This window comes from Sminthopsis crassicaudata, chromosome 6 (assembly GCF_048593235.1).
Source record: "Sminthopsis crassicaudata isolate SCR6 chromosome 6, ASM4859323v1, whole genome shotgun sequence".
Lineage (NCBI taxonomy): Eukaryota > Metazoa > Chordata > Mammalia > Dasyuromorphia > Dasyuridae > Sminthopsis > Sminthopsis crassicaudata.
In genome coordinates this window covers 96,458,839-96,474,650 of record NC_133622.1, presented here as the reverse complement: position 1 = coordinate 96,474,650, position 15,812 = coordinate 96,458,839, and the positions used below count along the sequence as shown (strand labels likewise).

At 32.1% G+C, this 15,812-nt stretch overlaps 2 pseudogenes; both read left to right on the top strand.

Moving 5' to 3' along the window:
* The first annotated feature begins 2,206 nt into the window (after nt 1-2,206).
* LOC141547280 (transportin-1 pseudogene) lies at nt 2,207-3,605 on the top strand (annotated as a pseudogene).
* A 33-nt stretch (nt 3,606-3,638) lies between these two features.
* On the top strand, nt 3,639-5,209 carry LOC141547279 (transportin-1 pseudogene; annotated as a pseudogene).
* Nucleotides 5,210-15,812: the final 10,603 nt, after the last annotated feature.

Here is a 15,812-nt window from a genome sequence, read left to right as displayed (position 1 = left end):
ATATATATGCACACACATATATATGTATATATACATGTATATATATATATATATACAGAATGTATACATGTATATGTATACATGTGTTTATGTATATATAAGAAAATATGAAAATAGAAAAAAACAAGATGTGACGAGATTAGATAAGTTGAATAGGGTGTTAAAGATAATAGCAAGGTTTCAAGAATGAAGACTGTATATGTACAGTGGGGTCTTCAATACTAATTAGAAAATTTAGAAGAGAGGAGGTTTTGGAAGCATAGGTAATGAATAATGTCTTGTAAAGGTTGAATTTGACATGTTTTTTCAAGATTCTCAAAGTCAGTTTATGATATCAAGCTGGACCTCAGAAGAGAAAACAGAGTTGGATAAATAGGTCTGTGAATTATCTACACAGAGATGACAAATGGACTCATGAGGACCAATGATAACAGAAGGCAAAATACTTATACAAAGGGAGAGGAGAAGAGCATATGTGACAGAATTCTGAAAATCAGCAAGTTTAGTAAGAATGAAGAACAAAGACAGAGAAGTATTATAAAAACTAAGAAAACAGAATGTATTTTGGCACACAGTGATCAATGAAAGATCCAAAAAGGATAAGACTTGAAAAGATGTATTTAAGATTTAATAATGAAGAGATCATTAGAAACTTTGGAATGATAACTTTCAATTGAATGATGAGGTTGGAAATCACATCACATTAAAGTTTATAACCAAGTGAGAGAGGAGAAGTAGAAGTATCTAGTTTAGATAACTGGGTCTTAAAAATTAGCTGATAAAGGGAGGAGAGATATAAGATGATAGATAACAGAAAAGTAAGATCATGTGAGAATTTTTTTAAGAATGGAGGAAACATAAGTATGTTTGTAGGTAGCAGAAAAAGAGCTAGTAGAGAGAGATTGAAAATTAAAGAGGTGAGAATCATTGTGGGAGTAATATGGGATTCACCCATAGTAGTATATATATATATATAGGATTAATCCCATGATCACCTTTGAAAAGATGTTTACAAGTGATGCAACTAAGGACAATTATTCTTGCAATGCAAGGGTAAAAATGAGATAGTAGGGAGAAAATATTTGAGCGATGTGGAAGAAGAGAAAAAAGGCATGGTAAAACATACATTGGAGCAATGAGAAGGAATACCAAAACTCAAAATAGGAGTTGTAATTAATGGAAAATTAAAATAATTAGGGAAATATATTAAAAATGTTTGCTGCAACTGAGTGTTCAACATTAATGGCCTACTGAGAATATACACTACAAATTTGTAATGAATCTATTCATTATGGATTTTTCATAAGTTTATATTGATTTTTTCCCATATCATCACAATTTCCTGCAGTGTTCTTCCCTTTCTTCTTCCCAGAGAATTATCCCTTATAAGATTTTTAAAGACAAAAGAAAAGGAAAAGAAAATGAATTGACACAAATAATCAATACTTTTTTATTAAAGCTTTTTATTTACAAAACATATGCATGGGTAATTTTTCAACATTGATCTTAACAAAACTTTCTCTTCCAAATTTTTCCCTCCTTCCCTCCACACTCTCCCCTAGATGGCAGGTAGTCTAATACATGCTAAATATGTTAAAATATATGTAAAATCCAATATATTTACACATTTTATACAGTTAGCTTGCTGCTCAAGAAATATCAGATCAAGAAGAAAAAAAAATGTGAGAAAGAAAACAAAATGCATGCAAACATCAACAGAAAGAATGAAAATTATATGCAATCGTCCACACTCACTACCCACAGTCCTCTTTCTGCATGTATATGTCTCTTTTCATTACTGAATAATTGGAACTGGTTTAAGTCATCTCATTCTTGAAGAGAGCCATGTCCATCAGAATTAAAGGATCAGTACTTTAAAAAAAACTCAAAATACATATAATGCACAACATCTATGGACATCCCATTTCCACAAAGGGATACATTGAGTGCATCTTCTCTTATTACCTATGGATACCTTTCCATACATGGATTCATCACATTCATCATTTCTATAGCTCAATGTTATTCTATTATATTCATGCACCATAATTTGTTTAGCTATTCTTCCAATCAAAGGACTTTTATTGAGTTGCAGAAGAAGAAGCAAGTAACAGCAGCAGTTGAACTTGATGGCCTTGCTGCTGGCAGTTGTTAAGCTAGCATTCCCAGTCAAAAGGTCTCAAAACCTACAGTCCAAAAAACCAAGATGGATGATGAATGGAAACTCAGTAAGCAAGGTCTTCAAAAAATCCAGCAATTACTCAAAGAGTCCCAGTCCCTAAACACTTCTGCTCACAGAATCCTGTAGTCACCCAATGACTATTCTGATTTTAAGAATTACTTGACTTTTGTTCTCCAAAGTTCAAATCCAAAGATGAACCCACAAGATCTTGAAATAATGTGAAAGTACACTTTCATAGCTTCCTAAATGGAGCAACAGATTTTATTTAAAGTGAATATATGAATAATATTGGTGACTCCTTCCTTCTAAACAAAACTCCCATTTCCTCCAAGGAGAATTACAAAACTAGTCTGAACTCTTGCCAAAGCTCTGTAGCTACTTGGATTCTGAAGATTATAATATTTTGAAGAAGTATTTGGAGCCCTTTAGACAATTTATGAAAATTCTGCTGAAATTTTAGATAGAGATCATGATTACCATCATGATTCTTAAATTTTTATTGTTCTTTAAGCAATTTTGTTCCAAAATAAGGTCTTATGCTGTTTTATGTGTCAATAAATTTATCATCAGTAGAATCCAAGCTTTAATATTACACATTGACTCTTTATTAAGGGTCTATTACATTGTCTGGTGATAAAAAGCAGAAGTACATAGAAATGTATGTTGGGCACTCATGCTGTCACTTGAAGTCCAAATGGATTGCCTGATTTCTTGTGTGTACAATATAGCTAAGTACTTGTTTCAGAAGATCAGAAAATCAAAATGAAACTGTGATTTTGGAAGCTTGTGAATTTTGGCTTACTTTGGTTGAACAGCCTATTTGCAAAGATAAACTCTGTAGATATCCATGTTGATACCTGTATTAGTAAATAGCATAAATACTCAGAAATAGGTATTGCTTTATTTAAGGATGATGTGAAGGAGATGAAGCTATTCTTAATAGCAAATAAGCTATGTATAGCTATATATATACATGTGTGTGTATAGTATACATATATATATATACATGTGTATATATTATATATATATGTGTGTGTGTTTGTGTGTGTATTACATATATATGTATATATATGTATATGTATATAATATGTACATATAAAGCCTCATTTTCGTCAGTCACAGATAGTGGCTCAGCAGCATGATGAAGATAGAATTTAAGAAGAGGAAGATAATATACTAAACTTGATAGTCATGATATAATGTTTGACTATAATCTAAAAAAGTGTTCTGCTACAACTCTAGATGTCCTGTCAAATATCTTTTGTGATGAACTTGCCACTTATTTGCCCCTCTTGAAAGAATTATTTTTTATCATGACTGGAGAGTTAGCAAAACAGGCATCTTAGTCTTTGGAACAGTTTCTGAAGTTTGTTTGCAAAGTATGACATCAAATCTGACTAAACTCATCCCTCACTTCATTTAGTGATTCTCTGATAAAAAGACTCATGTACCTTTTATGACATGTGTAATGTTCTGATCGTCTCTTCAATTATAATCCTTCTCTGGGAGGAAGTTTCTTTTCTGTATTATCTTTTCCTCTGTGAGCAGGTTTCTTGGGAGGCTTCTGGAACCTTCCCCCAAAAAAGTGTGGGGTTGCTGGACTTGCAAATTCACAGCACATCTTCTCTTTGACTCAATTCAGAACTGCCATCCAAACTCATTATCCCAGTCTAGACTGCTCTTCAGACTCAATGTTGCCTTCTTTTATCCTCGAAGAGAATGGGCTTGTGAGAACTCCTACAGCCAATGAACTTGCTCCTTTTAAAGGTGTAAACTCCTTTAAATGTGTAAACTCCTTTTCAGAAGTCTAAAGGTATAAACTCCTTTTAAAGGTTTAAACTAAAGGTGTGAACTCTGAGCTAGAGAATTGTTTAGACAACCAGAGTTATCACCTTGTAATCCTAACAGACATGCTTCATTTTTAGCTGTTATATGCATCAGATAGTAAATCCCCAGATATATACTTAAGGGCATTAAAGACAGAATAAACATATTCTAGATAGCTACAAGAGAATATAAGAAATTGCCTGGAGTGTCATTGCTACCCTGGAAGAGCAGACTTATACAGAACTTGTTCTCTACCTTATATAGTTGACATCCTGGCCTTTCCATTTAGTAAATACTAGCATAAAAGTATGTTCATTCTTTATGATGCCATGGGAACATTTGCAGAGTCTGTAGGTCATCATTTAAAAATACTGAAATATATACAGATGTTAATGCCTCCACTAATGCAGAAATGGAACATACTAAATGTTAAAGATTAATATTTCTTTCCTTTCCTTTATTGACTACCTTTAGTTGTTATAGTCCTGCATATTTCCTTCTTTCTGATACTATGAACCAGTGTATCGGTGTTGTGTGAACCTTGTGCAGAAAACTCTTGCACAAGTCAAATTGAACAATGCTCAACCCAATCAATATGAGGGTCCTGATAAAAATTTCATGACTGTGGCTCTTAATTTTCTCAGTGGCCTTGCTGAAGGACTTGGAGGCAACATTGAACAACTAGGAGCTTGAAGTAACAATTCTAATACTGATATAACAATGCATGCAGGTAAACTAACAGAATTCAACAGTTGCTTTGCCATATTATATAATCTGACAAAAGCATGCTTTTACCATGTCAAAATTTAGAAACCAACCTAAATCCAGAATTTATTTCAGTCTGTAACAATGTACATGGGTATTTGGAGAAATCTCAATTCAAATAGAGAGATGCAGCTTTATATTTCAATGGTGCTGCACCAGGTTGTAGAAATTATTAACTTACTTAACACATCAATGATATTCTTAGAGAACACAATAATAATTGGTGATTATGTTTGTCCTCAAGAGGTGGCCCTCATGTAAGGCCATGAAGTTTATAAGACCCTGGTGTGCCTCTCTGAGGAATACAAGGAATAATGAGAAAAAGTTTGCAGTGTTGTGTGGAACTGGTAAGCACTGAAATGGAATAATCCAAGATTTCATATTTTCTGTGATACTATTGTATTGTATATTAGTCCAAAATTTGATCTGACATAGTCTGAGAAAAAAACTTGGAGATTTTTCTCTGACCAGGTTCCTCTTCTTTTAAATGGGTATTTAGCAGGTTAATATGGAGCTAATTTCATGCAATTAGGCTTCATTCCCATTCCCTTCAATTTTGGGAACCTTTGAGGGATCTTCTGTATGCATGGAAAATGTTACACTTTATAGGGGAAAAGGGTAAGCCAATAGGGAATATTGTACAATCTCAACCCTACTGGGAAGAGTCAGAAGGAGTTATTGCTGTCACTGTATTAAGTCAATGTTGGGAAATGTTTTAACATCTGGAGCCCTTTTAGGTGGAAATCTGTCTCCTATTACAACTCCACATGTGAAGAAGCAAAAAAGAGAGAACCTATTCACAAAACTGCACATTCTGAAATATTATGAGGAATTTAATCAAAACAAGAACCATATAATTGAACCATAGGGATAAGAAAGGAAAAAAATGCTTTAGCATACAATAAAGGAAACAAGAATGGAAGTTATAAATGGCAAAGAAGCTTTTATTTTTTTTTTAATTTAATATGAGGGTTTTCTACATAATTTTCCCAATTGATAGGATTTCTAGTTATTTGCATGTTAATGAAGAACTACACAAATAGAGTTAGTACAGTTAAAATGGAGCATGCTACTTGTAAAAGCAGGTTTCTGTGAGTTGCAATTTAGGTACCCCAAAAGAGATTGGAAAAAAAAAAACAAGACAAATTCAAAAATATGAAATGCCAAATGAGTCTTTCTTTTGAATTTTTTTGGGGGGATATTCAGGGGGAATAATGAGGGAAGTACATATCAAACTAAAAATTGTTATCTTACGTTTATACTTAAAACATTAATATAATGAATATAATTTGATTTGATGGTTTTACTTCATTAGCTTTAATTTTTAGACCAAGTCATTATGAATGTAATGTTCAGGCATACATTCTAGCTAATAATGATTGAAAGTAATTTAAATTGGTGGTTTTACATACCTTAAAGTGAGACTGGTATTCATTTACCTTTGTAGCACCAGTTTTTATTACAGCTCATCAATTCAATATAGCCCTACATTAAATTCCTTTAGGATTCTATGGATTTTACTTTTATTAAGACTATACAAATAGATCACCATAGTTTACAATTGGGCCTTCAAATATCTTTTTAAGATCTGTTAGGAATAAAATTGATATTGTATTGTGTGCAACCTGCACAATGTAGAAAGCTGATATAGTTGTGCAAAATCTTTACTTCTGTGCTATCAGTGCAATGTGCTTTCTGCATGGTCATATAGTATTAGTGATTTTATTTATTTATTTTTAAAATTCATTAATTTATTCATCTATCTGTACAATTTTATTCCTTATTGCTTTTTAGGCATGTCCTCTCCAGTCTAGTAAAATATGGTCTGCTAGCTATTCCCCATACATGGCATTCCACCTCCTGGTTCAATGATTTTGCACAGACTGTTACTCATGCCAGGAGGAAATTCCTTCCTTATCTCTGTTTCTTAAATTTTTTTTTTAGTCATTTTTCCAAATTATCCCCTCCCTCCCTCCACTCCCTACCCCTGATGGCAGGTAATCCCATACATTTTATATGTGTTACAGTATAACCTAGATACAATATATGTGTGTAAATACCATTTTCTTGTTGCACATTAATTATTAGTTTCCGAAGGTATAAGTAACCTGGGTAGATAGACAGTAGTGCTAACAATTTACATTCGCTTCCCAGTGTTCCTTCTCTGGGTGTAGTTATTTCTGTCCATCATTGATCAACTGGAAGTGAGTTGGATCTTCTTTATGTTGAAGATTTCCACTTCCATCAGAATACATCCTCATACAGTATTGTTGTTGAAGTGTATAGTGATCTTCTGGTTCTGCTCATTTCACTCAGCAACAGTTGATTTAAGTCTCTCCAAGCCTCTCTGTATTCCTCCTGCTGGTCGTTTCTTACAGAGCAATAATATTCCATAACCTTCATATACCACAATTTACCCAACCATTCTCCAATTGATGGACATCCATTCAACTTCCAGTTTCTAGCTACAACAAAAAGAGCTGCCACAAACATTTTGGCACATACAGGTCTCTTTCCACTCTTTAGTATTTCTTTGAGATATAATCCCAATAACAGCAATGCTGGGTCAAAGGGTATGCACAGTTTGACAACTTTTTGGGCATAGTTCCAAATTGCTCTCCAGAATGGCTGGATTCTTTCACAACTCCACCAACAATGTATCATTGTCCTGGTTTCCCCACGTCCCCTCCAACATTCATCATTATTTGTTCCTATCATTTTAGCCAACCTGACAGGTGTGTAGTGGTATCTCAGAGTTGTCTTAATTTGCATTTCTCTGATCAGTAGTGATTTGGAACACTCTTTCATATGAGTGGAAATAGTTTCAATTTCATCATCTGAGAATTGTCTGTTCATATCCCTTGACCATTTATCAATTGGAGAATGGTTTGGTTTCCTATAAATCAGGGTCAGTTCTCTATATATTTTGGAAATGAGACCTTTGTCAGAACCTTTACTTTTAAAAATATTTTCCCAATTTGTTACTTCCCTTCTAATCTTGTTTGCATTAGTATTGTTTGTACAGAAACTTTTTAGTTTGATGTGATCAAAATCTTCTATTTTGTGATCAATAATGATCTCTAATTCTCCTCTGGTCATAAATTCCTTCCTCCTCCACAGGTCTGAGAGGTAGACTATTCTCTGTTCTTCTAATCTATTTATGATCTCATTCTTTATGCCTAAATCATGGACCCATTTTGATCTTATCTTGGTATATGGTGTTAAGTGTGGATCCATATCTAATTTCTGCCATACTAATTTCCAGTTTTCCCAACAGTTTCTTCCGAATAATGAATTTTTGTCCCTAATGTTGGTATCTTTGGGTTTGTCAAAGATTAGATTGCTATAGATGTACTCTTTTTTGTCCTTTGTATCTAATCTGTTCCACTGATCTACCATTCTATTTCTTAGCCAAGTACTAGTGATTTTATCAAAATTTTGTTTCTCAATCTTATTTCATGGTAAAAGATCTCTAAACACTGCATAAATGCTAGTTGATATATCAAGAAAATTTTAGAAGTTGATAATATGATGGCTATATTTTAGTATTTATTCCTTCTAATCCTTCTTTTTTGTTATTCAAAGGATGATTTTTAAAGAGATGTTTAAGTTATGGATATAATGCAGCATCCCTGAACTGAATGACATGTGTTGGTTGGTGGCCCTCTGTGCCCTAGATACATGTACAAGGGGATGAGTTAAAAGCAACAGGATGAAAACTGGTTTGAATCCTCTTAATTTCATTTTTAACTTTTCTATTTTCTTTGCTTACATGCATTCTTATAAATACATTCTTATTATGTTTATAAAATGGACTTCTAGTTTGATTCTAATTCTTTCCTATAACAAAAATGCTGTTATAAATATATTATGTATCTGGAGAGTTTATTTTTAATCAATGGTTTTCTTAGGGTACAGGTCCAATAAGGGAGTCTCTGGTTCAAAGGATATGCACATGTTAGTTACTTTATTTGCACAATTGCTTTCCGAAATGTTTATATCATTTAAAAGTTTCATCATCAATGTTTAAATGTTCCTCTCATTGCACAGTGCCTCCAACACTGATTGTTGACCAAAATAATAATATTAATTTTTTAATTTTCAGGATATAAGATGAAATATCAGTTTGATTTTTATTTGTATTTCTCTTATTGTCAGCAATTTGGAGGATTCTTTCATGTAGTTGTTATTTGAAAGATGTTACTTTCTCCAACTCAATTTAGCAGCACATGAATTGATGTAAAGGTGGCAGATGCTGCAAAGAATCCAAGGTTGGAGCTTAGCAAAGCAAGATTGAAAGGATGAAGACAGAAGAATAAGAATAAAGGAAGTTTTCAAATATTTGTATGACAAGATGTGAAGATATATTGGTCACATGGCAAGTTTGCAAAATGACAAATAGACAGTAAGAATGTTCTATTCACATCCTCCTGATATCAAGAGAAAGTGAGGAATATCTATGTTAAATTGGATAAACCCACTGTGAAAAACCTTTGGAGACAACACAGACAATAAAATCTCATAATATTCAGGCATGGATGAATTAACATGCATTAACATGATTATTTGTTAACTATTTGCTAAACTCTGGTGTTGTTATTGTCATTTTTATATTTTCCACTAAAATTCTTCAACTGTTACAAAGCTGAGCTACTATTAGCATCTTCTAGATTTGTCATTCTGATGCATAGCTCTAATAACCCATTCCTCTTTGCTGCCTCTATGGTTTTTTTAAGATTCAGACGATCCCCTGGTAAATATATTAGCTTTGTACCCTGTCTAAAGATCCTATTCAGTATCAGGACCCGCAAATGTGCTTGTTTGTCCCCTTAGACTTAAAATAAGCTAGGAACAAAGACACCTAAACTTATCTGTGCTCCTACACCTCACTTTTTATATATTTAGAATAGCACAACACTCAATATTCTAAAGCGATTTTAATACTAACCTTTTGCTACTTTGACTTAGAGTTATTTAACCCCTTCATCTCCAGTTTCTCCTCTGGGACTGTTTTGTTATTAGTGAATGTTTCATCTAGCTTTGTTTCCAGCCACAATCTCCACTTCTTAATCTACTCAATCTTGCCAGCAATATTGCAAATACCTCTCTTCTCCATAATAGTTTGGGAAATATTGTCATATCAACCCTCAATATTTCTAGTAGGGGTGATATGTCATATGATATGATATGATTCCATCCTAGTAACTTTTTAAACCAAAATGTCTCTCCTTTATGCATTTTTACCTACCATTAGGAGGGTACAAACATTATCTTTGCTCTTGTACTTGTACCTCTAGTACCTAGCAAAGGGTCTGACACATATCCTTAATACCTGCTTTTACACTTTCATAAATAAAGTCAATTAGTTCTAATGGGACAAATGTGATCAGTGTAGACTGCCACTTCACAAAATGCAGAATCAAATGATCCCTCCATTACATCAAATCTGATGAAATTATTTTCTGAGCTATTATTTCTGGTATTTACTGTAACTGAGATTGCTCCTCTTAACTGTAAGTAATAAAGAGCAGCTCTTTTTCTCAGAAAGTGGAAACAACTCAGCATTGTGCTGAATAAACAATCTGTAGGATATAATGTCATCATAAATACATTTAATTTAAATTACCCAAACTGATTGATTCATTCCATTTTTAATCCCTATTTGTTGGGAAACATTTTATTGGAACTACACTTAAAGAATGTTGGTTATACCAGTGATAAAAATGCTAACCCAGAAGTGTGGGTTTACAATATTTTTTATCCACTAAAAATTAAGTTTAAATAGAATATTTCTGTTTATTTACAATAATACAGTCAGTCTGCCCATTGCAGTTACTGGATTCTATAATGAAAAAGATAATTCCAATTATTTGGTTTTTTTAATACCTCAGTTCAGCTGCTGTGTGTCTAATTTACCATAGTTTATTGTAAAGAAAGATTTGTAAAATCTGACTCACCTGGTATTATATCAAACAGAATTCTGTTATCCAGCATTTTTACATTTCTTCAATACAGTGACAACTAAGGTTCATGATGATGAACCCAAGTCCTCACAAAACTGATAAAGTAAAGGAAAGAAAATCAGAAAAGCAAACACACAAAAAAATCTGAGAAATTTCAAGGTATCTGAAGAATTTCAATGACAATCTTGGTACTAGTCAACAAATAAGGATAAAGAAACTGAAATATTGAGTGGTTGTATCTTATCTGAGGTTTCACCAGTGGGTAAGCAACAAAGATTTTAGATCAACTATTTGACTACAAATTCAGCATTCTTTCTGTTGATAGTAGGTATGGCTATGTGGGTATATCAATATATAACCCTAGTATCAAAAATAGCATATGATATTAACAAACATTTCAAAATAATTAAATTCCGCTTGAATAATCAAAGAAAAAAATAAAACATTTTGATTTTATTTTTACATATATTTATCTTCCTTATTTTCATCCTTTGAAAATATATTGCTATATATGGAATAGCCCTAAAGTAGATGACTCAGAATGGGAGCACTGGAAGAGACTCCAGTTGTCATTCAGTTCAACTCCATCACCTTACAGATAAAACCTAGAAAGCTCAGGTGACAGGTGAAAAGAATGGTAAATGGCAGAGCCAAGATTCTGCAGAATTCCTAGATAAAGCCCTTTCTATTATCTACATACTTCCTTTAACATATCAGAATATACTTTCCTGATTATCATTGTAGATAACCAATATTTTATTGTAGTCTAGATTATAGAAAAGAGAAAAACATAAATAAGTTTATATGATCTCATTAATATGTTGTAAAGTACTTCTACAAAATACTTTTCTAGTAAATATTCATCAATCATTTCTAAAAATAAAAGTATATATGACACACTTAAGTTTAGACTTTGTTGTTAATATTTTCTCTTTTGCTTTATACAAAAATAATAAATCAAAACTAGATTTTTATTGTATGTAGATTTCTGAAGTATAAATTTTCATACAGAATATTTAACAATTATCTCTTGTGTCCATGTATTCAGCAAAGTATCTTGATTTCAAATCTATTTCCCTTTTTTCCCCACCTCCTTTACTCTGATGACCATGATTTCATTCATATCCAACATATAACAATTATAAATTCTGCTTCATTTCTGAGCTGTTGCTGCTAATATGCTCTTTCAATGTTTCCAATCTGCTCCAATTGAATGTATGCAATTTCATTACTGTGCCATAGGTTACAACTACTCCCACACTGACTCAGGGACGTTATCTACAGGCACCTTTTTTACAGCAAGGTACCATGTTCAAAAGTGATGGCTGATGGATGGTTTCCATGGTGTTGAACAACAACAACAACAACAACAACAACAACAACAACAACAACAACAACAACAACAGCAACCCAGCAAAGTATATTTATAAAATAGAAAGAACTGAAATGTTCTTTCTTTGTGGTTGTTTGAGATTAAATTCCAGTGAAAGGGCATATTGGGTCAATCAGCTACAAGAGACATACCCCCCATATGGTTGTTTTGCTTTAACCTTACAGAGAATGTATGTGGGGTATAAACTTTAAGTAGATTTATTTATCACCTTCAATTGTCTTATAAAAAGGCAACAATATGTTAGACACTGACATCTTAAAATAAGTTGTAAATGTTGTAAATGCTTAGAAATTAGTAGCTAAGAATTTTATCTTATAAAGGTATTAGACTCCACAGAAATCATTTTGTGTTTATTTGGATTTTTTATCTAGCCTGGATATTCTCAAAGTTTTCCCATACTCCTACCCTTTAGTAGCTAAAACACTTTGAAATATTTTTCTTTGTCTTTTTCTAACCTAAATTCGACACAAATAAACTAAACTCAATAATGACCTGTATAAAACATGTAGAATGTCCATAAATGACATAAATAAATGTGTGGGGGATGGTTGTCAAAAGAAAATCTGCACTTTGTCACACAACTTATTTAATGAGACCCTTGCTCATCTGATATTGTGGAGTTCATAAAAATTTCTTTTTTAAATGTCATCATGAAAATAAGAAAATATTTGAAAAAATATTTGTCAAAAAGAAAAAGAAGTTAGAGAAATTCCATGGAAAATTTGCTTAATGTTTCTCCAAAAAAAAATCTACATAAAATTGCTTATTTTGTAACTTTTTTGTTGGGGTGTACATAGGTGAAAAGAGTTGAAAAAAGTTGTAAATATGTTCAGAAATAATAAATGATATAGATGAAAATTTTTATACTGCATAGAAGTCTTAAACATACATTATGGATGTATTTTTTAAGGAAATGGGAAAATATGAACATCACCAGACTAAATAACATGACAAAATAGAAATTGACTATTTGTTAGAAAACAATTCATTAGTGTTAGTTATATGGAAATAATTACTGAATCAGTCTTCTGTGTAGTCATATAAAAGATAATAATCACTGAAGAATTAGAAAATAGAATACAGTTTTAATTTATAATTTAAATAACCCCAACCTATTCTACTAGAAGAAGTTATCTAAATTAACAAAAACAAGTTAATAATGAGAAAATGTTCAAGGAAACAACATCAACTCTGACTTCAGCAATTTGAATCAGAAGTTTCTTATATAAATCAATTAATATAACAAGGAAATCACAAGACTCTTGAAACTACTTCAACCAGCAAAAGTAAAAAATAACAGATGCTTAAAATGTAGAAATATTTGTAAAAAATACAGATAATGGCAGATTATTAATAGTATTGGCACATAAATGGATTTCTAATAATTCTACTGAAATGTATGTATATGTATCTGTGTATTTAATCTAGTAGGAATATCTATTTAACATACTTTACCTTAAATTTACATTCACCTTTATTTATATGAAGTGAATTACATGTTTTTCATTTCACACAGTTATTGCATTGTGAGGCTTGTGATTTTTTATGCTTGTGGTTATAACTTTTAAAAAGAAATTTAAGTAAACTATGTGGTCAAATTGAGGTAGCTATAAAATTCTGTACCTATTATCTTTGAGGATATTAATTCTATATTCTATAGTACTGATTTTCTTACTGCAAAACAGATGGCAGAAAAGATATTAAACTTCCCGAATTCCCTTTGATATTCAAAATATTTTCTTTTGTTCTAATTTTCTTCACAAATTTGAAAATAGCAGTCTGACTTGAGGCACTCTATAGATGCGCTCCAAAGAAGGCTGTGAATTATCTTTGTATCATAATGATAAACTTGCTATCTAAACAAAACTCTGCAGCTTATTTTGGTTATATATTGCTGGGCATCAAATTTCTATGCTAATATTTTCTAAGACGTTAAATCATATTCCATTTTTTTAAAATGTTGAGAAAATAATTAAAATATAAATTTTTAAACAAATTAAAAAAGAAATTTTAACTTCTTCCTTAGAATATAATCTTGTATCCTGAAATGCAGTCTGAGACAAGAATAATGATGTACTTCTGTGAAGATTTTAAGTATCTTTTTTCCTAATGTTATACTCCAGAGAAATATTGACTGTTGGTATCAGAAGTCATTCATTTTGGTCAGCATTTGTTACATTTACTATGCCATAGCAGTACTGAATAGAACTTTCACTTTAAATTCTACTTTCCTAGGCAACTGGATGATATAGTGGGCACACACCAGTCCACACTCAGATATTAAGCTACTTATGTGACCCTCAACAAATCACTAAATTTTTTTCTGCCTCAGTTTCTTCAAGCATAAAATAGGAATAAAGGCATATATGACACAATGTTGTTGTTATGATTAAATTGGACAATAGTTATAAATTGCCTAGCATAGTGGCTGGAACATAGTAGGTAAATTTATATACCTATTTGCTTCTTTCCCTATGCCCTACAGTTCCCAAGCAGCATAGCAACTTTTGTGATACTCTTAACAAACATGAGAGGAAATTTGCATGAGTCCTTGTTGCCAAATTTGAAAATTAATGGCATTGTTAACAAATGGTACCTTGCAAAAGTAACAAGTGTCATATGGTATCAATAATGATCACAATTAGAGAGTTCTCTTTAACTGTTCTTAAGAATGTAGTCACACTATTTCTATATTTATTGAGAAATGCCAGTGGTAACAATTAAATATAAATCTATAAAAAACTAAGTAGAAGACTTTTCAATCACAGTCTACATAGTCTACAAAATGACAGATTTTAAGACTGGAAGCATAGGGCAGAATATGTTGCCCTTCCCAAGAACAATGCTGATGTTGATTTGTTTATTAATTTCTATCCAAAAAGTAAAAAGTGGGGTGGGTGAAATAAGAGCAGGAGAGGAGAACAGATGACTAATCCTTCATTTTAGAGATCAAGGGAGTGATCCATAGTCTTACAATTTGTCACTTAAATAGGAGCGAGATGCATTTGAAGCATCCTCCTATATTCAGGCAGGTTTATTCTGCCCCAGTACCTTTCTACTCAGATGTTGAATGGAAAGGTAGATAATGGTATGAGAAGGGATAACTCTTCAAGGAAGGTTTTTCGTCTTCTACTAGTGGCCAGAGTGGAGAGAAAAAGGAAGGTACTACTTAAGGACCATGGCAAGGCTAAGATCTAGCTAATGGAACTCAGGAGTGATAATGGAATCTCAACATTTTTGCTATGTTTTCAGAAGTAAAAGCTACTTTTAAAAAAGAATTTTTATGATGTAATTTATTTTTGTTATTTATAATATTTCTATCATCCAAAAATATATTTATAGAAGACACTAAAACACACACACACACACACACACACACACACACACACACACACACACACCCCTTAGGGAGAGTCTTAACTACATCAAGAATCTCAAAACATATTTCCAAAACAAAATACCAGTTTCCATGAGCTCAAAGTCAATAATCATAGATCTATAAGTGGTTAGTCAATAGAAATTATTGGATGTTAAGCATGGGCAAGTCATTTTATGAAAGAATTGAAAACTACTAGGAACATCCATATGTTATATAACAGATTGCTTTTCCTTTAGACACAACTAAGTCAAACAAGTGCAAAGATTTTCAGTTGAATTAAACTTGTTTACCATGGCAAAATGT